Source organism: Thunnus maccoyii, chromosome 4 (assembly GCF_910596095.1).
Source record: "Thunnus maccoyii chromosome 4, fThuMac1.1, whole genome shotgun sequence".
Taxonomy (NCBI): domain Eukaryota; kingdom Metazoa; phylum Chordata; class Actinopteri; order Scombriformes; family Scombridae; genus Thunnus; species Thunnus maccoyii.
This window is the reverse complement of record NC_056536.1, coordinates 24,193,710-24,217,304: the sequence shown is the minus strand read 5'-3', so window position 1 is coordinate 24,217,304 and position 23,595 is coordinate 24,193,710. Positions and strand designations below refer to the sequence as shown.

General features: G+C 38.5%; 1 protein-coding gene across 10 annotated transcripts in view; it reads left to right on the top strand.

Annotated features, from left to right (window-relative positions):
* Positions 1-23,595, top strand: part of LOC121895400 (protein kinase C and casein kinase substrate in neurons protein 1-like) — a 360,445-nt gene that overhangs the window by 320,969 nt on the left and 15,881 nt on the right. For 5 of the 10 annotated variants that reach the window (XM_042408508.1, XM_042408507.1, XM_042408502.1 and 2 more), the window contains 4 exons: positions 4,130-4,362; positions 9,668-9,766; positions 12,930-13,000; positions 13,582-13,723. The gene's annotated coding sequence lies outside the window, so the exon portion shown is untranslated. Of the gene's footprint in view, positions 1-81; positions 153-4,129; positions 4,363-9,667; positions 9,767-12,929; positions 13,001-13,581; positions 13,724-17,741; positions 17,784-19,323; positions 19,811-21,755; positions 22,054-23,595 lie in introns of those variants that run through there. The other 5 variants (XM_042408509.1, XM_042408505.1, XM_042408503.1 and 2 more) reach the window with 5 other exon arrangements.

Below are 23,595 nucleotides of genomic sequence, written 5' to 3'. Positions count from 1 at the left end.
TTCATGATGTCATAATAAAAGCCGTAACAGTACAGATTCCAATGGGCCACAAATGTGTCACATTACAACTACTGTTTAAGTGGTAACTGTACTGCATTTCAGAGTGACATCTGCTCTTTTTCCTCCACCTGATGGCTGTAATTACTTTACAGGTAGGATTTTACATACAAAATATGACATACACTCAAGATATATCTTTTCACTTTCCATTGTATTTGCATCCCTCCATTCCTTACCTTCATCTTTTCCTCTTTACTCTTTTCAGCTAATCTGAAATCATGAAAATCCTCTAAAACAGCCTATTGTATGTATTATAGCCTGACCGGAATAGGTTTTTTTAGGCCTGTAACCAATATTGATATTTGAAAGTTTAAAAAAATCTGATAATGATATATCATCTAATATTATAACATTTTATTCTATTTTTTTTTTTTACACAACCCATAAGCATTTTTGATACAGTTTCCTTAAATTGTTTTAGTTTTTTTGATAACCAAGAAATTCACTTGACAAGACATTTTACCATGGAAAATGAACCTTGTCACTAATCTCTCATGGACAAACATAGGATGGTGACGCTGGTTTGAAACATATCTTTGGCATTTCTGCATTAGAGCTGCAACAATTGGCTGAATAATCGATTAGTCAAATAACAGAAAATTAATCTGCAGCTATTTTGCTTAACATTTTTAGGGGAAAATCCCCAACATTTGCTGGTTGCAGTTTTTCAAATGTGAGGATTTTAAGATTTTTTGTGTCATACATGACAGTGAACTGAATATCTTTGGATTTTGGACTGTTGATCAGACAAAACAAGACATTTGAAGATGTAACCTTGGGCAAATTATAACTGGCATTTTTCACTATTTCACCATAACAATTCATCAAGAAAATAATTGTCAGATTAATCGATAATAAAATACTCATTAGTTGCAGCCTTATTCATGGTTGTGTATTAGCTGACATATACACCAATACAGATATATCTTCAATGTATCTATGTATGTGTTGGTCAGGCACTACCGTGTATGTTTGAGCAAGTTCTCACTATCACCATGTTCAAATGACAGAAACAAAATACTGAACAGTTTGTTACAACTTTACACCACATTTCTGATATGGATCTGAAGGCTCTGTAGGAGAAATTAATTAACAAACAGCAATAAAGATGACAATTTAGCCTTCATTGATTGATGTATAATGGTTTTGTGATTGTATGGAGCACAGCGTTAGGTAAGAGAGAGCACTGCAGTCATTCTTGTTTCAGCTGATTGGCCTCAACTGTTTTCAATTTGCTTCACAATCACTGAGTCATCCACAGCTGCGTGGCTGGTAACATCCAATCACATTCATGCAGGTGTACACTTCTGACATGTTTACCTGACACTGTCACAGTTCACTCTGCTCATTGTGCTCTTGCCGGCGAAGTTTGCTGCTACAGCTCCTCCACCATCCCAACCACCCCCTCATGTGATATTTAATTTAAAGATTTCATGATGATTAATGCTCATGTATGTTTATTAGGGGGATTAGCTCTCTAAGGAGAATCCTCCTCCATACTCAGATTCTTTGAGAGCTCCCTAAACAGCAGAGTCAAAATCTAATTGTACAGCCATTTCCTATAAATGGTCATTCCTTGACGCAAGTGTCTCTTACTGAAATGAGTTTATTGTGGAGAGGATGACACACAGATGTGAAGCATTCGCCCACAATTTAATCATCTCTCTTTAATCATTACAAACATGAATGTGCCCCCACAGTTGAGAAGCTGTAACCAGGAAATTTTTGGCATTTAAAAATGACAAAAACGATTATAGTAGTATTTGCATATTGCAACATTAGAATATGGCCATACGTGTTTCTGTTTTGACAACATTATTTGATAATGGCCATCTTATTTTAAAAATGAACGAAGAACTGACATTTAATTGGAGATAAGTGATACTTGCCTGAATCGAAATGTTTGAATGGTTAAAATGTTTGTATATGTAATATGTTACATACAAAACAACTTTTACCATATAATAAGAATAAGAGAAAAATTAATGTCATAATTGCATCACTTTATAGCAAGTTCAGTAACAGTTATGGCACTGTCAGTCTTTTGCCACTAGATGTCACTAAACACATGTGAATTAAAAAAGAAGAGCACGTTATTAATGGTAAAAGTTGTAATTTCCATATAAATGCAGGATACTCTGTTAAAACTGACTTCAGTTGGTATCCTTCAATGTTAATGAATGATGTTGTCTGTCGGTTAAGGTTAATCATAAACCAAAATAAGCAATAGACCAGACACAAAGGACACTAATATGACTGCAGCATTCCTCAAAGCGCTTTCGTTTTTCTAAGGTTTGATACATTTTATAAACACGAAAAATATAATTCCATCCAAGAAATTTCAGTTTACCCCAAAAGTATACATTATAATCACAACACATCACAGAGAAGGAAGAAATGGGGTTGCAATGTTTTCTCAAAGCAGAAAGGAAGGAAGGGAAGAGAAAGCCTCCTAAGATTTCATGTTGTCAGTCTTCATTTCTGAAAGGGACTGTTATTAGTGGTAAGACTTCAATATAGATTAGGATTACATCGTTTGTATATGAATATTTGATCTTTTGTTTGGTTTAAGTGTCACATTTATGCATGCGGTGGAGACTGTTCCTGAGCATTTGTGCATTCATGAATAAAAAGAGAGCCTGCACATGTGTGACAGTGCAACAAAGCACTCAAGCTCAACTGATAATGAAGAGTTGTGCAATAGTCTGTGACTGGAGTGATCTCATAACCATTCTGTATTGATGGCACTTTCATTATATCATTAATACATATGATATAACACATAAAGTCAGTGTCGGACTAACAAAACCAGCTTAATCGGCTTTAAGGTAGGCTATTTGCTCCTTGTCTCCACAGACCAAACACTTCTTCTCTTCACCCTGTTTGTATTAGATGCTGAGCAGCTTTGGCAGGGCGCTTTGCTCCACTGAGAGCTGAAAGGACCTGCTCTCCAAAAATATTCTTTCCACCTGATTTAAGAAAAATATGTGAAACCTAACTTCAGCGTTTTCATTTCTTTCATTGGAAGCTCAATAATTAGTACATTTTATCTGTTTGTCTACAGCCAGCTGAAATTTCACAAGCATTGTCATTGCACATATCCATATGGGCTGAATGCAGATGGTGTCGTCTCATGGTTTGTCCATCAATACAGAGTGCATGAAAAACAGGAAGTATAATAGAAAGAGCCTGCTCTGTGAGGACGTGCTCTGTGCTCAAAACTTCAGACATGAAATTTGCAAATAAAAATAAGAATGTTCATGTGTCAATAAAGAGAAAAAACAAAAACATATATGATTTATTCAGGAGCTCTAAATGTTATCTTATGTGCTTGTTTCAAAGAGGGTAGACTTTAGATTTTGTCATTTTAGTATCAGTGAAATTCAAGTACAGCTTACAAGATTTCAGCACTATATTCCTCTTTGACCTCGCTACACGTCCCCTAAAGTGTGTCTGATAATATCGTCCTAAGTCTTCACTCATATGTGTGTTTCTTGGTCAGTACTGTTCAGGTTTTAGCCCATGGACTGACTGTATGCAGCATTTTACTGTCAGATAATGCTCACTGAGAGATCACTTTGGTGCAAAATGTAAGAACTGTGCACAAATCAGCAGGTATAATGGAATAGACCTTCCTTATGTACTTGAAACGGTGTATGGATATTCAAAAGGCCTGTTAGTCAGCTAAAGGACAAAAACACTCCATCTCCCTCCCCTGCAGTGTAGTGCAATGTGGGCGTGATTGACAAGAACAGAGGTGACGCCCCCTTTCACCAGCAGCTCTCCTATTGGCTTGAAAGTGGAAGTCACATTTGGGGCTCTCCCCATTATTGAAACTCACATATTATTTTAGAAATGTACTATTAGGTAAAATGATTTATTTTGTTTTTAACCAGACACAAATGTGATCCACAGAAAACTTTTTTTATTTATGCTCATGAAACCTTAAAATGACTCAGTTCCACCTGCAGATGCTGATTCACCTGATACACCTGAGCTCTAGTGCTTAATATTGTGAGTGTGGTTTAAAAAGTAACGTTTGCAGTAGTTCTTTCTTTTTCCCTTGCAGACTATTTCTGTCGTCCATTGAAAGGAAAACGCTGGGCCACCCCCCCGACGCGCGCCTGTGCTGTGGAGCTCCCCCTTGCTGCGTGCATCGTGATCTAGTGGATGCAGAGTCTTGCAGAGAACGCAGGGTCACCTTCTGTCACTGCAAGGGGAAATACTGAATAATTCCCTGCAAAGGCTATTGGGTAGCAGTGCACCTCAGCAGCAGCAGCAGCAGCAGCAGCAGCATATCTGGTAAGTCAGTCTGTTTGTCTTCTGTTCCTTGTTGATGCACATTGCTTCACTGGGAAGAGAAGCTGAGCATCCTTTTAGCAAAGGGCGACGCAGGGATAAAGGAATCTCGCATCATCTCCCATCGTTTGGAGAATATGTCTTCACCTCTCTGTTACGATACCGACTAAGTACTACAGATTCATATGCAATACTACAGCTTTAGCAATTGTGAATTATGCATGCGTCATTTTATATGGGGTACATTCGCCAAGGGTGAAGAGGACCATCTTGCATCATCTTGGATTACTACTGCAGGCTTTGCTCGCCAGTAAAACAATATTCTTGAGTCGTTTAGTTTGGTTTTGCACAGCCTGTTTAATTTCTTTACTTCCTGTCAAATTATAGGATGATGTAGGTTGTTGTTTTTACTATGCAGCCGTTTCTTTTGCCCTTCGAATTGTCAGGATGAACAAATTTGACCTCCGTGACCAAATTGTATGAGCAATGCTATGTGTTTATCTGCATAAATATGATCTAGTCTGCAGAAAGATCAGCACAGAAAATGTCAATATGATATCTTAGACTGTTGCCATATTAAGTACACAATAGTAGTACACGGTGGCCAAGCTGGGAATGGATTGCCATTTTATGTTCCTTTCCATGCGCCAAATGGGTAAACAAGACTAGGATATATGAACTACGTCGATCAAAGATGTCGTAATCATCTCTACTTTATCTATATGGTTGGTTTAATCGGTACAAATACATCGAGTAGTAGTCAGTGATCGCCTTGTGTTATATTTGAGGGTTTGTTGGTGAAATGGACGGGAATGTTAATGAGAGCACTCCGCTCTGACGTTATGTAATTGGTTGTCACAGCACAGTTGAGGAGCCATCTCTAGCGTCATTGTTTTTCTCTGACAAACCAACAGCACCACAGAGGAGGAGCATCCTGATTTCTACATGGGATTAGGTGCATGTGGTCTTTTAATCATTCATCAAATCTGCTCCCGAGCTGAAATGCATCCGGGCTTAACAGCTGACTAAAGTATGTCGTGGCCACATTTATGGGTTTAGCAGCAGAGATGTTATCTGACGCTATGATGATGTTGATGCTGTGTTTTCAGGGGCTGGTTAATGGTAGCTGGGGCGTCACTTCTCTGAACCCTGCAGGTCACATCTTCTATCAAAACATCCAGCCGAGCCTAAAAAAGCAAACAGCTAGTCTCCACAGAGAATGCATAGCTGATTAAAGGGCTATTATGGAGGGTTTTTTTGTTTGTTTTTTGTTTTTTTCTGAGTAATGGTGACGTTGCAGATGACAGACAGCTCGCTCGTGTCCGCCTCAGCTTGTTGTGGAGCTGTCCGCGGTGCTGAATTCACTGTTTGCTGGAGTGTATGTCTGTCAGCAGCCAAGGTGCCCCCAAGAGAGCCTGACATGAGGCTGCAGGGAAGAGATGATGATACTGTCAGGGGGGGTAATCCAATTGTATTGCGGAAAGGGGAGTCAAAGAGTACTTGCTATTTATTAGCGGACTCCTCACTCTTCACTGCGGAGCCAGGTTTAAAAAGTGTATCACCAGGAACTTCAAAATTTTAGCAAAATGTCATATTTTCCAAGTTCTGTATAACCTCTGTTTTCTATCTATCTATCTATCTATCTATCTATCTATCTATCTATCTATTGGCTTATGATGGCTTAAAATAAAGCAATTTGTTGTTGTGACCTTTCATCAAAGGTTATAGTCTTAGTGTGGACAAGAGTGATTTTTCCTTGTTAAGCTTTTTCTTCATAAGAAAAAAAGCTAAACATTGAGGTCTGTTCCTTTTATCTTACAATTAGGGCCACAACAAATGAAAATTTTCATTATCACTAAATCTGTTGATTATTTTCCTGACTAATCAATTAGTCATTTGGTCTGTAAAATGTCTTAAAATGGTGAAAAATTTTAATCACTGTTTGCCAAAGCTCAAGATGCATCCTATAATGTTTTGTTTTATCCCGACTAACAGTCCACAACCCAAAGATATTCAGTTTACTATCATAGAAGACTGAAGAAACCAGAAAATATTCACATTTTAGAAGCTGAGACAAGTGAATTTGGGCATTTCTTCCTAAATAATGGCTCAAAATCATTATTCAATTATCAAAATAGTTGGTAGTTCTACTCATGATTTGCCTCCATGTTGGGAATCACTGATCTCTAGAATTTGGGCTTAAATTTGGCCTATAAGTAAAGCTGGGTATCAAACCATTTACTTTTTTTAAGCACTGACTGAAATGTGTCCGTAGCACCCAGTAGTGAAAACTGTCAAGTACCAAAATCTGCCATTGAATGTCTGGACTGATTTGTAATCTCATCTATTTTATTCTTTGATGAGAGAGTTCCTGATATGAATCAGATTTTAGATGATTATGTTAGCTCAAATATCCTGTGTAGCTGCTTGTGTTTAGACAACCTGCAACATTTGAAAGGTTTGAGAGGCTTTTATTGAATGAAAGAAAAGAGCTTTGTAGTAAAATATGTCTGTAGCTCTCAAAGCTAGATATTGAAAAAAGGATTGCGTTGGTAAGAAACTAGATATTATATTGCCAGTAGTATCTAAAAACAATATGTCGCCCTAGTAGTAAGTCTCACAGGCCTTGTCACAAAGCAGATGTTATATTTCTGATAATCATACCTCAGTATGTGCACTCAAGTCTGTGCGTGTATGTGCTTGTCAGTTTCTTTGAGAGGCATAGGGCTATTAATTAAGTCATAAACCATTCTTCCTCTCCCTCTGTGGCTGACTGTTTAATCTCTGAAGCCACAAATATGTCCTCTCTCACTTCCTGCAGTGCTTACAGTATGTCTGCGGTACTGCTCATTTTGCGTTTCCATGCTTGACTTATGTTTTTGATTGCGGTGAGGCAGCATCTTCCTGTTCAGGGGTTTTGTTATCAGAATTTAATCATGATTCGCACTCATGCAACCACTGGCTTGATCTGTGGTTATCTTGAACCATTAATAGAATAGTTGTGACACAAACTTACCATAGGGAACATACTGATAGTGGACAGCAAGCTTAAATGTGATTCAGGAGGTGAAAATGTAATAGTTTTGGGAAGGTTTGCTAAATGGTTTTATGTAGTTTTTAATCCAACTCCTCTTCAATTTGTTTTCTTTTCGGCCATGTCCATAATAACTGACAAAGGATTAACAGGAGCTTGGGATTTGTGGAAAGCATTGCCGATCACGCTATTGTCATTTGGTTGTTTGTTCTCCTGTTTAATGTGAGATATCTAAAACAGGTGCAGTGCTTCCTAGCAAGTGAGGGTTGCTTTGTTGTAACGGAAGAGGACGAGGAGTGAAGGATAAAACTGATCATATTACATGCCAATTAAAACTATGATTAACTTTACTTAACATAATTTAACAGAATGCACAACAATGATTTGTTTTTAATGAGATTTTCCTTTACCTGGGTCACACATACTTGGTTTCTGTAATTCATTACAATGCATAAGAGTGAAGGTTAATAGAGGGACTGGTGCAGAATATGAGAAAATCACTTTTTAGATGTAAACCTGCATCCAAATAGTCCAAAATATGTTTGTGTTAGATCAGTTTCTTTCATGTGTCTCTCTCAGTATCTCTCACATGGAGGAATGTTTTGCTTGCTCATGTTGGTGACCTTTGTGTTGTTGGCAGTCTTTGGTGTTTGTGGATGATGCTGAGACATCATGTGTGAGGGAGAGAGGACAATGTGTGAAATAGTGTTGTTTTTTTTTAAAAAAAAAAAAACTTCTTTAATGTGCTCGATTATGAAAGGGTTAAAGGCTGCTGTTGTTCTGTTGAGAGAGGAGATAGTGGTGTCTGACAAGGTGTGAAAAAAGAGGCAATGTAAGAACAGAGAGTCTGAAGGGCAGCCTGAGTGTCTCATTTCTCTCAGTGCGGAGAACACACGCAGGGAAAGACTCTATCCTTGGTGGAAGATTTATGACATTGGGGATGATCAAAAGCCTCCACAGCGACTTTCACACCACAAGAATCTCATTTTGTTTTTCAATGATTTTACGCTAAAGGCCAGAGAAATAAATGAAGGTAATATGTTATTAATGTTCTATTTACTTAAATATTGATGGAAAAATCAACTGACTAAATGTAATATGCACCGAATGGGAGCAATTTAACATTAATAAGGAATTTGCTTTACTGTAAGTTTATCTGCAAGTCAGTAGATTTAGTTTGCTGCTCGTACAACATGTGTCTCTTTTTGCAGAACAGTATGAAGACATTCATGTTACGTGGTGCCTTTCTTGCAGTGTCACCACAACATGTCAGTGTTTGCTCACTGTGAATCATTCAGTATGTAGCAGTGTCTCAACCTGAGTCAGTATGTGTCAGGATCTTATTGGCAATTCAAAATGGAGTCCCAGCGAGCTAATCAAGGGTCTGAATCATGCACAGGATTTTGGATCAATACCTGTGTGAATGGTTAAATGTCAGCGTCAATGGGTTTTGTCTATGCATTGTTTGGTGCCAGTTCATTGAATGCACCTTGCAGCGGTTTCAGGTCATTGCTTTGAACACTAGAGGGTGTGTTCCCTCTAGAGAGAGAAACCAAAAGATATTCTGTTGGCTTCTTGACTGGACAGCACGTCTCTAGTAAAGCAGGTCATCATGGTATGTATATGCATGTCACAAAGGGCTGCAACAAACGTTTGGTTGCATTATCGATTCACCTGTTGATTATTTTCTCGATTCATCAGTTAATTGGTCTGTAAATTGTCCATTTCAATTTCCCAGAGCAGGATGATGTCTTCAAATGTGTTGTTTTGTCTGTGAACAGTCTAAAACCCAAAGATATTGCATTTATTATTATAAATGCAAAGAAAACGAGTTAATAGTCATATTTGAGAAGCAGGATCCAGAGGATTTTTGTCAAGTTTTCTTATCAAATCAAATGTTATTTATCTAAACAATGATTAATTAATAATACATTTTCTGTTGATCGACTAATTGTTTGACGTGTATCAGAAACTGCAGCAAGCTGTTAAATGATTGACAGTCCTTGCTTGCTGGGATTTCTTCATTAGGAATCTGCTGATCTATGCGCACTTAAGAAATATGAACAGTCATAGATGAAAAACACCAGCGGCATAAAGTGACCATGACTCAGCATTTTAACATAAATATGTGCCAGAATCAGTTGGATGTGGTCGTATAGCTGTCAGATGGTGCTCGTATGTCAGGTTGCTTCATTTTGATGGGTGTGCTGCTCCATCATGTTTCTGCCTGAGATTCAGTCCATCCATTATCTAAACTGCTTGTGCTGTTCATAGGGCGAGAGCAGGGGAACATACTGCACCATGACTAAAAACACAGACTCATTCAAATGGAAATGCAGAAAAGAGAATGACAGGTAGCCAGACTTCTATCAGGTACGTTACGCTTTCAAAGACAGATTAAGCTGAATTGAACTCATTACAGCCTCATTAACATTCTGAATATGTAGGTACTGTATTAAAGACAAGACAAGATGGCCGTATGATGATATAAACATAATGTTGAAGCTTGGGATTGAGCTTGCTTTCATTACTGATTTATCTGTCGATCATTTGTTGGGCTAAATTGTAAAAAAAAATGCCCATCAGATTTTCCCAAAGCATGAGGTGATGTCTGTAAACCGCTTATTATTTCCTCCCAACAGTCCAAAACCCAAAATATATTCAATTTACAATGAAATAAAACAGAGAAAAGCAGCAAAACCTCACATTTCAGACTCTGGAAACAATGATTAATCAGTGATCAAAATGCTACAGTTCAGGTGTTTCAACGTGTATCAAATTATAGATATTTACATTGTAGAGTCAAAATTTCCTTTCCTTTATATTTATATCATGTAAATTCAGTGTTTAAACCAGCAATGGAATAGTAGATGCAGAAAAAGAGCACTATGATTCATTTAATGATCCCAGCACAAGTGCATTAAACACGTCTAAAACAATCATGGTATCAGGGGGTTGCGGTCTGTCTAAATTAGACTAAATTACATGGTGTAGTTATGTATGCAAGGAGTAAATCAAGGGAAAATATTAGCTTTTATGTGATGTTTCAAGAAACAGAAGTGGAGTGATGATTGCATTTTCACACCAATTTTGAGCTTTAAACCTAACTATAAAACTGAACTGAGTATCACATATTGAAAAAATAGATTTTTTGTCACATTTTTATCTTGAGCAGATGATCAATATGTCCAATATAGTAAAACCCAATACAACAACTGTGCAGTAAATAGCTTTTTGAAGTTTATTATTTGTAGTTTTGGTAAGACAAAGAATTGTTAATTCAATACTTATGGTGTTGTTGTATTAGAGTACATACTGTATATTATCAGCTATACCTAATCGATCCCCCTTCTCTCATACTAGCTATATTGCTGTTTATTGTTTTTTTGTGGTGTGGGTGAGCAGTATGTGTTGAATTTTGTGCTCTGCGTGGGCTGCATACCGTTAAAATGTGGTATGTGTCACTGGTTACACTTTTAAAATTCTGGAAATAAACATCATTTTAATAAGCAGTTTGCAGACTGCTTATCTTATCTCAGTGTAGTATTTTGTCTGCAGCCACATATTGTTAAAAAAATTCAAAGATTCTTGCCAAACTCACCCTGAAATCATTATTTTTTCACTCCATTTAGGCCACACCACATAATTACATGTTACTGTATTTGAACAGTTTATCATTCTTGCCACTTATTCTATACAACTTAAATCTTTTACTTCTCACAGCGGCAGAGTTTACTAGTCTCACATTGAATGTGATAACTTTATCGCCATTAACACACATTAACAGTCAATTAACATTACAAAACAAAATCACCTTGAGATTGGGCTTAACTTGACATACATGCATATATCGATGAAATAAGACCGTACAGGGACAGAACACACACATCTACCTATATATATAAATATATATATATATATATACCTACAAAAATTATACATTAAAACTATACAGTACAAGATTGTTAACTAAGGTAGTCAATAACTGATCCATCTCCTTTTAAAAATAGGCAGTTTTAGTTGTAGCTGGGCATTCATGTGTTCCATCATGTAAACATGTTTGACTTTTTTTAGCTGATGAACTATTGTGAAAGGGTTAGGCTTTATCCAATCAATAGTAATTAATTGTCTTGCAACCATCAACAAAATATGAAGTATATAACACTGGTCTGTGGTAAATAGGTGCTCAGGTGATACTTCCAATAAGAACAATATTCAGGGGAATGTCTGTCTCCAGAATTTTCTCCATTTCTTCTTTGATGTTTTTCCAAAATGTCTGTTTTTTTGGGCAGTCCAAAATCATATGAGTATGGTCACCAACCATACCATAGTTTCTCCAGAATTTGTTGGTAGAATTGTTTTTAAAGACACAGCGGGGTCCTAAAGAACCTCATTTTAATCTTAACCGAATCAAATTCTTTCCATAGCTGTCTCCCAACCCCCCCTGTTACATCTGGAACATATGTTTTCCCAGGCGTCATCATCCACTATTGTATTCAACTGCAGTTCCCATTGTCCTTTGATATGTAGAGTGTTATCTTACGTGTCTAGCATTACCTTTTTGTAAATATGTGATATTTGTTTTTTTGTTGATGCACGATGTTCAAACAGATGTATAAAATGGGTTTCTATATTGGTTGGTTCTCTTTTAATATTATCCCAGTATGTATTTTTTGTCAAATAGTGTCTAATTTATAGATATGTATATAGCTCACTAGAGGGTAAGGCAAATCTGTCTTGGAGTTATGAAAAAGATTTAAATATATTCCCATCAAACAGTTGGTTAATTGTATTCAGCTGACTCTCAGCCCATCTTTTATAAGCATTATCACACATGGATACTATGGTCATGGCCCATGACAGAGCTATAGCTCTCTTTAGTTGCTTTTGGGCTGAAGTCCAGACCTTCAATGTGTGTTTGAACCATACATTATTCATTTTATGTTTTCCCGAGACTGTTGACTAAGAAGTGGAACAGTAGATAGTGATATTCCTGGTAAGGAATTTTGTTCGATATAAACCCATCCAGTCTCTAAATCCTTGACAGCTGGGCCACCAGTTTTCGGTTGGGTAAACCCAGACCTCCTTTCTCTTTTGTTGACATTGATATTTTCAACTGGATTCTCTCTCCTAAGTCTCCTATTTTGCCAGATAAATTTTGATATTCGTTTTTCTAACAACTTAAATTGGATTGTGGTACTAGGACAGGAGGGGATTGAAAGAAGAAAAGTAGTCTTGATAAAATATTCATTCTCACTGACTCTATCCTGCCAAAAAGTGACAGGGGCAGCACATCCCATCTGTTTAGATCCTCTTTAATCCATAATTGAATCAGAATCTTAATTGCCTCTGGAGAGATAATTGTTGTTTTGACACATTGTTTAAAATGTGTTGTGCTGATTTCCATTTTTACTCCCATTAAGAGCAATTTAGCAGCACTTAAACTTGCTAAATGCTGAAAGGACTGACCCCTACATCTCGTTGTGTTTTGTGTGTGTGTGTGTGTGTGTGTGTGTGTCTGTCTGTCTGTCTGCAGGTGATCTCCTGCAGGGGACCAACAGCTCTCTCTAAGGTTTATGGAAACCTGACCTCCCATTGGTGGAGAAGGTAAGTTGTCACTGTTTGTGCTGTCTGTTTGATCTTTGCTTAGTCTGAAGTTGTGTAGTGATGCCAGGGACAATACTAGACATGAGCACAGAGCCAAGCACTTTATCAGGGTTTGTATAACAATAGACGCAACACTTGAGGTAATTAATAGCTCTTTGTCAATGGTGTTAATATTTCATGAAGGTGTCCCAGTCTGGCAGTGGGCTAACTGGAGGACAGGGTTTTTTTTTTTGTTTGCTTATTTGAGACTTATATATTGGATTGTTCTTCATTAGTCTACTCTGTGCATGAGCTTGTGCTGCATGATTGCATATAGGATTACACCGTCGGGTTGCATTTCAGCTTTGTGGCTACTCCAGTGGATCATAACCACTGATCTGTAGTCTCTATGGGTAACAGTAGCATTTTGAGTCTCTTACTAATCTTTAAATTTTTGTTTTTAGGGGAGATTATCTCAGAATTTCCTTTTATCACCTCCCTAAGAGTACCCCCCGCTGTCTCACCGGAAAGAATGATGACTCAGTCAGGAGTAATTATTGATTTCCTTGTTTGATCTCTTTGTTTTGTGTGCATTATGACAGAACCTGGCTGCGGGAGGGAGGTTAAGCAGCTGTGTGATGAGCACAGACTGTTGTTTTGTATATGAAAGAAGGCTCATCAGAACATGATGGCCCAGTTCATTAAAGGCTTCTCCAGGGATCCTGTGCAGTTTGGACTGGGAGGGTAAGCTGGGTCAGAAAAATAGAGCTTGAGAGTGTTTATAGGTAAACAAAGAATGATCAGCAATAATGATAGGCCAATCTTTTTTTTGTGCTCTATTCTCAGGTTTCCAAAAATCAAATCAAAACCACATCACCTCTCTCCATGACTACACTTTTGCCATCTTTGGTTAGCAGAAATACCTCTTTTCTTTTAATACTTTTGATAATCATTTAACCATTAAATGGCTCATTAGATCACAGCATTTTCAGTTTTTAAATATTTATTGTGGGGCAAAATGTACCCGTTTTATTCCACATTTCCATATCAACATGGCAGTATATAATAATCAGGAAAATGTTTTTTTTAGATGACCTACACTTCTGTCATCACTGGGCAGAGTTGTTTTAGAGATATTTGTCAGTTCAAAGTCTCTATTCATCCAGTTGTAATTCTTTCAGGGCAAGTAACAAATCATGACAGATATTAGAGGTCAGTGAATGCTTTTCATGCCCACTATTTCCCATCATAATACACTTTTCTCTGTACAATATATGGGCAAAAGAGCATCTGTATTACTCTGCAGTATTTACAAAAGCAATCTGTTGATTAAAAGGAGAAAGGGTGTGTGTGTTAGAATGAGTAACAATGTCCCTGAAAATGTGTAAAAATGAATAATAGCATAAAACAGCTTATTTTATTTAGTTCATCAGCCACACTCTGCTGCATGGCCTATAAAAACTGGAAGGTAGGATAGTGAAATTCTAATTTCTTAAAGTCAGATTTATAGTTGAAACCTGCCTCTTCCTGGTGCCAGCTGGGGAGGTCTCCAAAGCTCATTGGCTTGTTTATGCCTTCAGGCTGGTTAGTCAATACTTTGGAAGCATTTTCACCAGGCTTATTTATTTCCTTTCCTCCCTTATTTAACAAGTATTTGTTTGGCTCATGATTAGGCATATCCATCCTTTACTCTCCAAAGCCAAATTGGAAATGTCTGTTGTCAAGACTGCTTTAAATACTACAGGAAGGGAGAAGTTGAAGTATGATTTGAATGTCACTTTAATGAGCTATTGGTTTCTGCAGTTTGTTGGGTCAAATCTAATCAGGCTTTGAGTCGTAAGTCTTGAATTTTTGCTTTGAAGCTCTGAGTCATGTCAAGTCATTAGTGATTTGACTTTCATAATAGGTAGGTCCAAGTCAAGTCCAAGTCCTAGTTTTTGTGACTCAAGTCTGATTTGAGTCTCATGACTCCACACTTAAGTCTCCAGCTCTGTCACTGGACACACAATCGAATCAGTCACTTACACTGCCTGAATGGCCTCTGGGTATTAGAGATGTGTATAAATAGGGATGTAAGATGATTACAGTTTAGACCCAGATTATAGTCTCAGTATCACTGGGTAAACCGGGGTTGTTGCTTGCTTGAGTCAATTTTATTTATATGGTGCCAAATCACAGCAGAAGTTATCTCAGGGTATTTTTCACATAGAGCAGCCCTAGATTGTACTCTTTAGTTTACAGAGACCTCATTGCCCTGTGAGCAAGCACCTGGTGACAACAGCAAGGAAGTACTCCCCTTTAAAGGGAAGAAACCTTGATGGCAGCCACCTAGAGCAACAAAAGCAACAGATTACATTTTTATCATCAGAACAATCAAGTCTCCAAATGGTTTTCTAACTCACTATGAAAATTTAACTGTTGCATGTGTAAAATTGACCTTCAAAAGTGAATCAGAGGATGCTACACAATAAACTAAAATATTAGTTTATTTAGTTTTATATATTTTGAGATATGTATATCCATTTTTAGTTAAAATAATCTGTAGCACACACTCCTCTTCAGTAACTCCACCTCCCACTCTCCACACGTCTCGGATATTCACACACACACACACACACACACACACATACAGGCAGTGTGTTTGAAGGCAGCCCATCAGTATTCAGTGCAGCATCAAGCAGCTAAACGACAAGAAGGCGGAAAGCTGGTGTGTTTGAAGAGCTACATTCCCAGATTGACTATTGCCTTACTCCTCTACTCCCCCCCTTCCTCTGCTTCCTCTGCTCCCTCTGTCTGCCTGGACATCAGGAAAAACTGGACTGGAACCAGCGCCTCCATCCTCTCTGCTCCATCTCACAGCCACTGCTGCATGTCTGCGGTTCATTCCTTCATCACTGCCCATCACAATATGTCTGTCTCCCCCTCCTCTGTTCTGCTCTGCCTTTCCTGTCCGTCTCTCTTTACCCTCCCCCTGCCGTGTTTTCCCCCCTGTCTTCACCACGCTGTCACCAGGAGGCTGGTGGCAAAAGGCTTGATAGTTACATAACCACTGCAGCAGTGCTCGGGACACTGTGTTAAATCATAACTCTGTCACAAGTGTGTGTGCGTGTGTGATAGGTGCTGTCTATTGTAAAAGCCAAGTGTGGGGATGGATCCCAGAGGCCTCCATTCAATGTTCTTTTCCTGTCCTATGTCTATGTCTACGTCTGTCACTCTCTTTTCATGTCTCTCACTGTCTATCTGGTCTTGAAAAAGCATTTTTATATATTCACAAGGATGGTTCAATAGGGTGGCTACATGTTAGTGGATGGAGCAGTATTAGCTTTCTCACTGTAAATTCACATTACTCCCAGAAACACAGGAGTCTAATTTTATATAATTTCGGCAGTAATGTTTAAAGTTTATTCATGAGAAATCATGTTTTTTTCAATCAGCTTAATGTATTGAAGAAATCTAAGCAAGGCTAAGAGTGTACGGCCATGCTAGCAGCTCTGCAAGGCTGTACTTGAGCTAACTGCTAACATCAGCATGCTAACATGCTCACAACGACAATACTGATGTTTAGCAGGTATAATTTTTACCATGTTCACTTCACTTCACTCAGGGTTTCAGCATGCTATACTTTTGTAAATTAACACTAAACAAACACTACATCTGAGGCTGATGGGAATGTCATTCATTTAGCAGTTCTGTAAGTATTGTATGAATTGAAATTTTGGCCTGATGATGACAGTTCATCCTGAGGATAACATGAATGTCTGTGCCAAATTTCACAGCATTTTATCCAATAGTTATTGAGACATTTAACTCATATCTTGAAATGTGAACCTCATGGTTGCACTACAGCAAAATTCAATGACCCACCAAAGTCTTTAGAATTAATTCTAAGGTGGATATGGATATCAGCACCAAATTTCATGGCAATCCATCCAATAGTCATTGAGATATTTCAGTCTTGAGCAAAGTGGTGGACTGGCCAACAGACCAACATTGCCATCCCTAGAGCCAGGCTGCTAGCTTGGCTAAAAATTCAGTACCCACAAGCATTAGCGCAGGAGATGCCAGTTAGAGACCATTGTGGCTGATCTCATCTAAAATTGACCAAGAAACTGAAAATGAATTGATTCAAGCTGCTGAATGTACAGTGCATCTTGTATCTCAACCAGCTCAACCAACCAGCTGTAGTTTTTACTGATGATTCAACCAGAAGAGTTTCATGCACATTCAAGTATTGGAAATGCTCCAACAGCCGGCCGCCTAACATTGTCTAAATACAACTTTTACTTCTGGATCCCTGGACACCTGATACTAAAGGACACCTCCTTCTTCATTACTCCGTAGGCACTTACTTTGCAACTGGGCTGTATAATAGCACACAAACACAAACCCTCCTTAAGCCAGAATGGGCGAGTACTTACCGCCGACTGGGCTGTCGCTGATCTTTCAGCAGTTTTGGAAATGTTGTCAGATTTTTTTTATGAAGAGAAAATGTTCCAAATAAACTTGAAAAGGACTGTGTGTTTCAATTTGGTCTATGCTTAGTTTAAATAGTTGTACACAACGTTTGAGAGAGATACTCATAGCTCATAGGTCATTGATTGATGTGGTCGACGGACTCATTCAGTTCCTTGTAGACTGTTCAGTCTCCAGCTGCTTTTTAAAGCAGGAATGAATACTATTAAATCATTTTCTTAAATTGTGTTTGAATTTCAGAGGTGTTGCAGCGTATTGAACTTTACAGAAGCAGAGTAATGGCCAGCAGTAAATCTTCCCTGTGCAGAAATACAATTGAGGTTACAATAAGGTGAGATAGAATCGAGACGACGTGAAGGGAAAGAAAAGAGAGAACAGAGGGACAGAAACAGTTTGATGTGAACTGCAAAGTTCAATCATTCTGTCTCAGGGGTGTCACAGAGTTAATAGATAAGACTCACTGTAGTTTAGGTTTGATATTTTAGTTTTTCAGTGGCCATGTCTGAATGGAGTGTAGAGGTTGGCTGTTTTATCTTCATATTGTATTAATAATTAAATGATTGAAGGGCACATTAAGGTGCACACAGTCCTTTTTCTATCTCACTCAGAGTAAGGCAACAGGCAAAAAAAAATAGAGTAATTTAAATGTAATTTTAGTCCATTGTTATAGCATACATTTGTAGTTTAGTCAGTATTATACTGTTCTATGACTTATTATTTTGTCCTGGTAACCATTACATGCTCAGATATTCTGAGACAAGATTTGTCCTATTTGTTCCTTACAAGATTTTTATCGTAGGTAGGTTACAGACCTATAATGTTATCGTGTCTTGTGCATTTTGTTTTCTTTTTATTTTGTGGTTCTTTAATTGATTAGTTGGGTACAGGCTAATTCCCTTTAAGAGACATTCATGTGATGAAGTGCTTTAAAAACAAGCCTGACTAGTTTCAGTTTTTTTCTTTCATTACATTTATTTTTGACCTTTTTTTTGTTAAAACACTGTTTATGCATATTGCATTGGAAACACGGATGATATACCCAGGTTATCACAAATCTTCAGTTGAACTAGATAGTCCTTCTATCAAACCAGATATTGGGGATGAAACCAGAATACAAACCAAACTGTTATTGTCTGTCAGATGACAGGCAGCAGGATGAACAAACTCTTGTGTCAGCATCCACCCTATGAGCCCCATATGACCTGTGGCTGACTATGACCTCTGACCTCCCTGTGGGATGAGGAAAGAGAAGGGAACATTTCCCTACAGAAATCAATGACGTGTAATATTAATGATGCTGGTATCTTTTTTTTTGTTTTGTTTTGTTATTTACATCCCTGTGCTGGTGAATTATTCTGTGGTCTGTCGTTCTGGGAGCACACCTGGCTGACTCACACACACAAAATAGATATTGATTAAAAATAGGCTAGAAGGAAGGAAACCCCTCACAAGGAACTTGATTCTTGCGCAGCGACCCAGAAACAGCACTGGAGGTGTTGATGATCAGATAGCTGAGTCATCCTGTGCTTGTTTGTTTGAAATCATGACCCACACAGCTAGCTTGCACAGGCAAAGGCATCTGTGGGCTGTGTTGCTATGTTACAATACTTGGCAGCTGCAATCACGTAAAGGAATTAGAAATATGAATGAAATTAATGTGTGTTTGATCAGTATTTGTTCTTAATTAATAATATAATAATAATTCTGTGGGAAACAGATTGAATGTGACGTCTTGGGTTATAAGAGTCCAGTCTCACTTGATCTCAGTGGGATCATGTAGTTTAGGAAGTAGCAGAGTCCCACCCTCATCACTGTATGTAAGACAGTTTGTCTCCCGCTGACATCATGTGATAATGAGCAGTTGGATTTGCTGTCTTCTAAATGAGACTCCGCATTGATAAGTGTAATTTTTTAGCTACGTTAGCTGCATGAATCAAGGGATGGCAATGTCAGTTAGTCCATGACTTTGGTCCATACTGAAATATCTCAACAACTATGGTACAGATTGCAATGAAAGTTTGTACAGACAATCATTGATGCTCACAGGATGAATCCTGTGGACTTTTGTGATTCCCTAACTTTTCCTATAGTACTTCCATGAGGTTTACATTTTTGTTTTTTTGTGAAATATCTTGGCAATTGTTGGATGGATTGCCATGAAATTTGGTGCAGATACACGGTGCTCAGAAGATGAATCATGACTTTGGTGACTCCCATACTTTTCATCTAGTGCCACCATGAGTTTCATGTTCTTGCGTGAAATATCTCAACAGCTACTGGATGGATTTGAAATATGGCACAGACAATCTACAGGATTAAGATTAAGGTGGTGCTAGATTCCTCTAGCACCACCAGCAGGTCAGAAATTTAGATTTTAGATTTTTTTTTGTTCATGATCAAATACATTCCCATCAGCCTTGTGTGTACTTTGTGTTTTGTATTTTGTGCAAATTAGCAATTGTTAGCATGCTAACATGCTACATGCAACTAAGATAATCATCATGGTAAATATGTTCCACATGAGCATGTGTTAGCATTTTAGCATGTTAGCATGCTCATGTTAGCATTTAGCTGTGTCTTAGTGTAGGCTAACAGAACAGCTTGCATGACTGTAGACTATATTTGTTCTCTGGGTTGTTTTTTTTGACAAATATAGAAAATGTCCACATTCGCAGACATCTTAGGGGATATCCTATGGTGGCTAGGCTAACAGTTAGCTATGGAGGAGAGAGAGAAGATGAGGACTGTTTTGTTTTTCCAAATTCTGCTGCAGACTCCCCATCTGGATCGACACGTCAGTTCAGATTTGACTCCCCTATTCCATGCCCCAGTGAGCAGTGAACAAGGCTCACAGCATTCCACGTTTAGCTGATAAATACAACACAAGACCACCATCACTGCTTTTCCTTAACTTCCCCTCTATCTCTCTCTTTGTCTCGCTTTTTTTTTTCTAGCTCTAATTACTGCATCTTTCTTGAATGACGCTCTCCTCGTCAGGGTTCTGTCTCTCTCTGTTGGTTCACTATTCACACTCGCCGCACCATTGTAACCCCCCTCTTGTGTATGTCGGTGCGACGAGTCGACCGTGCGATGGACAGCTGACACTGCGTCACCTATCCAGCCTTCTTGCTCTTGTCTAAAGCATCGGTCACATGGCCTGGCTTAATGATGGCCTTCGCTGTTGCAGCATGTGTGAAGTCTGCACAAGGCAGCTCTGTCTCCTGGCAACATCCAACAGCCTGCTTAGTCCGTGCTGCACCGTGAGATGAATCACATCTCCGTCCTGATGTGTTCAGCTGCTGTTCTGGCCCTATGGCTCTCTCCACTCCACTCTCTAGCAGTCTGGCTGTCTGACCGCCTCCACGTTATACATCCTGAGCTTGTTGTTCCTTCCTCCCTCCTCTTCTCATTCACCTCTCCCATGTCACGTCCCCTCCCTGCCTCCATCTCAATCTTCATCTCACCTCCCCTCCTTTTCACCTTCCAGCTGTTGTTGTCTCACTCGGTTTCGCTGTCACTCTCTCCTCGCTCATATCTGAATGAAAGACCTCCCTCTGTCTCTCTCCTTGTGCGTCCTGTTTTACTCAGTCAGTGCAAGTGGAGGACATGCTGTGCTTATCAAACAGAATCCGCAGACAACCAGAATGCATCATAAACCAACAACATGTACAACATCAGCTGACAGCTTTCTGCATGACACATTCGTTTCTAGCGCTGTCATTATTTTGATCACTATCTGGTGAGAAATAACTCAGTAAATTAGATTATTTGATCCGTAACTTCGTCTTTAAATCGCTGTTGTCTAATCAGCCAGGAGACAGTGAGGTTGATAATGTGCTGGAGTAAAGTTAGTTCATCTCTCTGAAATCTTCTTACTGTAACAAGCTTATGTGTTTGTTGTGGTTCCCATTCAATGCTTTGAAAGGCTTGTCAACACTGGACTTTCTGATTGTGTCAGGAACATTTGTCTCACCTGGATCAGGGTTTCTCTTTAACTCTCTTAAAAGCATTCATGTTCAGTATTTAGTCAATCACAGCGGTAGAGTGCTGTATGTGTCAGTAGTATGTTTATAATGTTTTTAAAAAAATCAATAATACCTTTTTTAACACCGCCAAACAAAGTGTAATGCATGCACAATATGCACAAACAAACACTTTTGGTGCATGGGTATGCTAGGTATGCTATCATGACAGTATTTAATGTTATAATTACAGTGTCACGACAATCTCACATTCCTCTTCCCACTTTTTGTCTCTCTGTCTCACTCGTCCTATCCGCTTCTTTGCTCTTCTTCCTGGCAAGCTCCCTCCCCCTCTAAAGCTATTCAAGTGGCACACTGCAGGATTATCCCTCAGCCTCTGAGACATGCTGGTTTGGTCAGACTTACCGTCCTCTTTGGGTTCACTTTGGCCACAGAGGTCAAAGCTGCAAAAATAAAATTTGCAACACATCCTTCACCATTTAGACGTACCAACGATAAAGGACAGATTTGGACTACAAGATCATACATCCACAAGGAGTCCGTCATTCCAAGGAGTTGTGTTTGATTTTAAAATTTCGGGATTGTTCTTTTTATTTTGCAATGATGGAGCCAACTATGGTAAGTGAATATGCATGAATATGTTTAGTTACTTACAAATGTGCAAAAGTTTGAATTGTAGCATTTTGACAGCTTCAGACAGCAATGCCTCTGCAATCATCAGACTCCTTAAAGACTTTAAATAACAAAAGGAATAGCTTTGACAGCAGCAAAAGTTTTGGTCAGTGAGTGGTTTGTTAATGGTTTTTAACAATACGACTAAATGAGTGTATATTTTCTGTACAAACCAGCTGTTATCTTTTTGTAATTTATCTATTAGTGCACTATTTTGGGTGCATCTTTGAATTATATACAGTATAATTATATTGCAATTATATGCTTTTCCTTTATTCTAATCCATCTATATCAAATGTGTTGTGCTAAACACTGAGTAGTATTAGAAACAGTACTCTGTCTCCACTATGACTTCTTCACCAGTTAATACACTTGGGAATGGGAGGTGTGTTGACAGTCACTGAGGTGTGTTGACCTCAATAACTGTATTATAAGCCCCTCTCCAGAATGCTTACCACCTCCACCCCCCCGCCCCCACCTCCTTTTTTCTGTCTCATGGGACACATGACACACTAACACAATGGACCAAAGCTGTGACTTTTCTGTGATGTAATGTCTTTCTACTGTATGAACTGGTGAGCAAAGGCTGATGACATTCACGTCCACACTGTCCTTAGAAAGAACAAATTGTCCCAATCTGGATGTCTGGACCATTTGCTTTTGTGTTTTTGAAATAAATGATCTTTGCGTTTTGAGAATTTGAAATCTCCTTCAGTTCTCGCCCATCGTCCTTTTACCTGCATTAACATGTACATATAATCATCGGTCAAAACATTTGACCGCACTCTAGCTTGAAATTATCGAGGTCTGAGGTAATGTGTGGACAGCTCTTGGGGAATTATCGTGTTAATCCAAATGCTTTCTAAACATCATCAAGTGTTACGTTAGTTTAAGTTTGAGGCGTGTGAGTTTTGGTTAGAATAATCTTCTGGCCACACTGGTTTTGTTATGAGCTGGGATTCTGGCATCTTGCCTGAGCTTAACTGGCTTTGATGTCACTCGGTGTTGTAGTTACGGATGCAGAAGCTCATTGAATGGTTCGACTGATGGACAGGTAGCTGGACCAATGGTTTGTGTCAGTTGCAGAGATTAAGACATGCCATTTTAGGGCTGCTTAACTTTCTAGTTGCATGGGACTTTCTTGCATCACATAGTGAATTCTTTATCTTATAAGGCCTTCAGTGTATTTTGTTCTTCAAAAATGTGTTAAATTAAATATAGACATTTTTTCTTTCTTTTTTTTAAAGGTAGAGAATTAAGGCCTCTGTTGTCTCAAAGTGTTGCTGTACCTATGATCATGTCCATGAACATGTCTGTGGTCTGTAGTTTCTAAGGTGAGCTTCAGAATAATCTCACAGTTGTTGTCATTAAATACCACAGCAGCAAATTTGCCAATTCCATTTTTTGTGTTCAGTGAATACATGCATAACATATTTTACAGAGGACCTTGGAAAAAAAGAACAAGTCGATGAATCTGTTTTGTTTAAC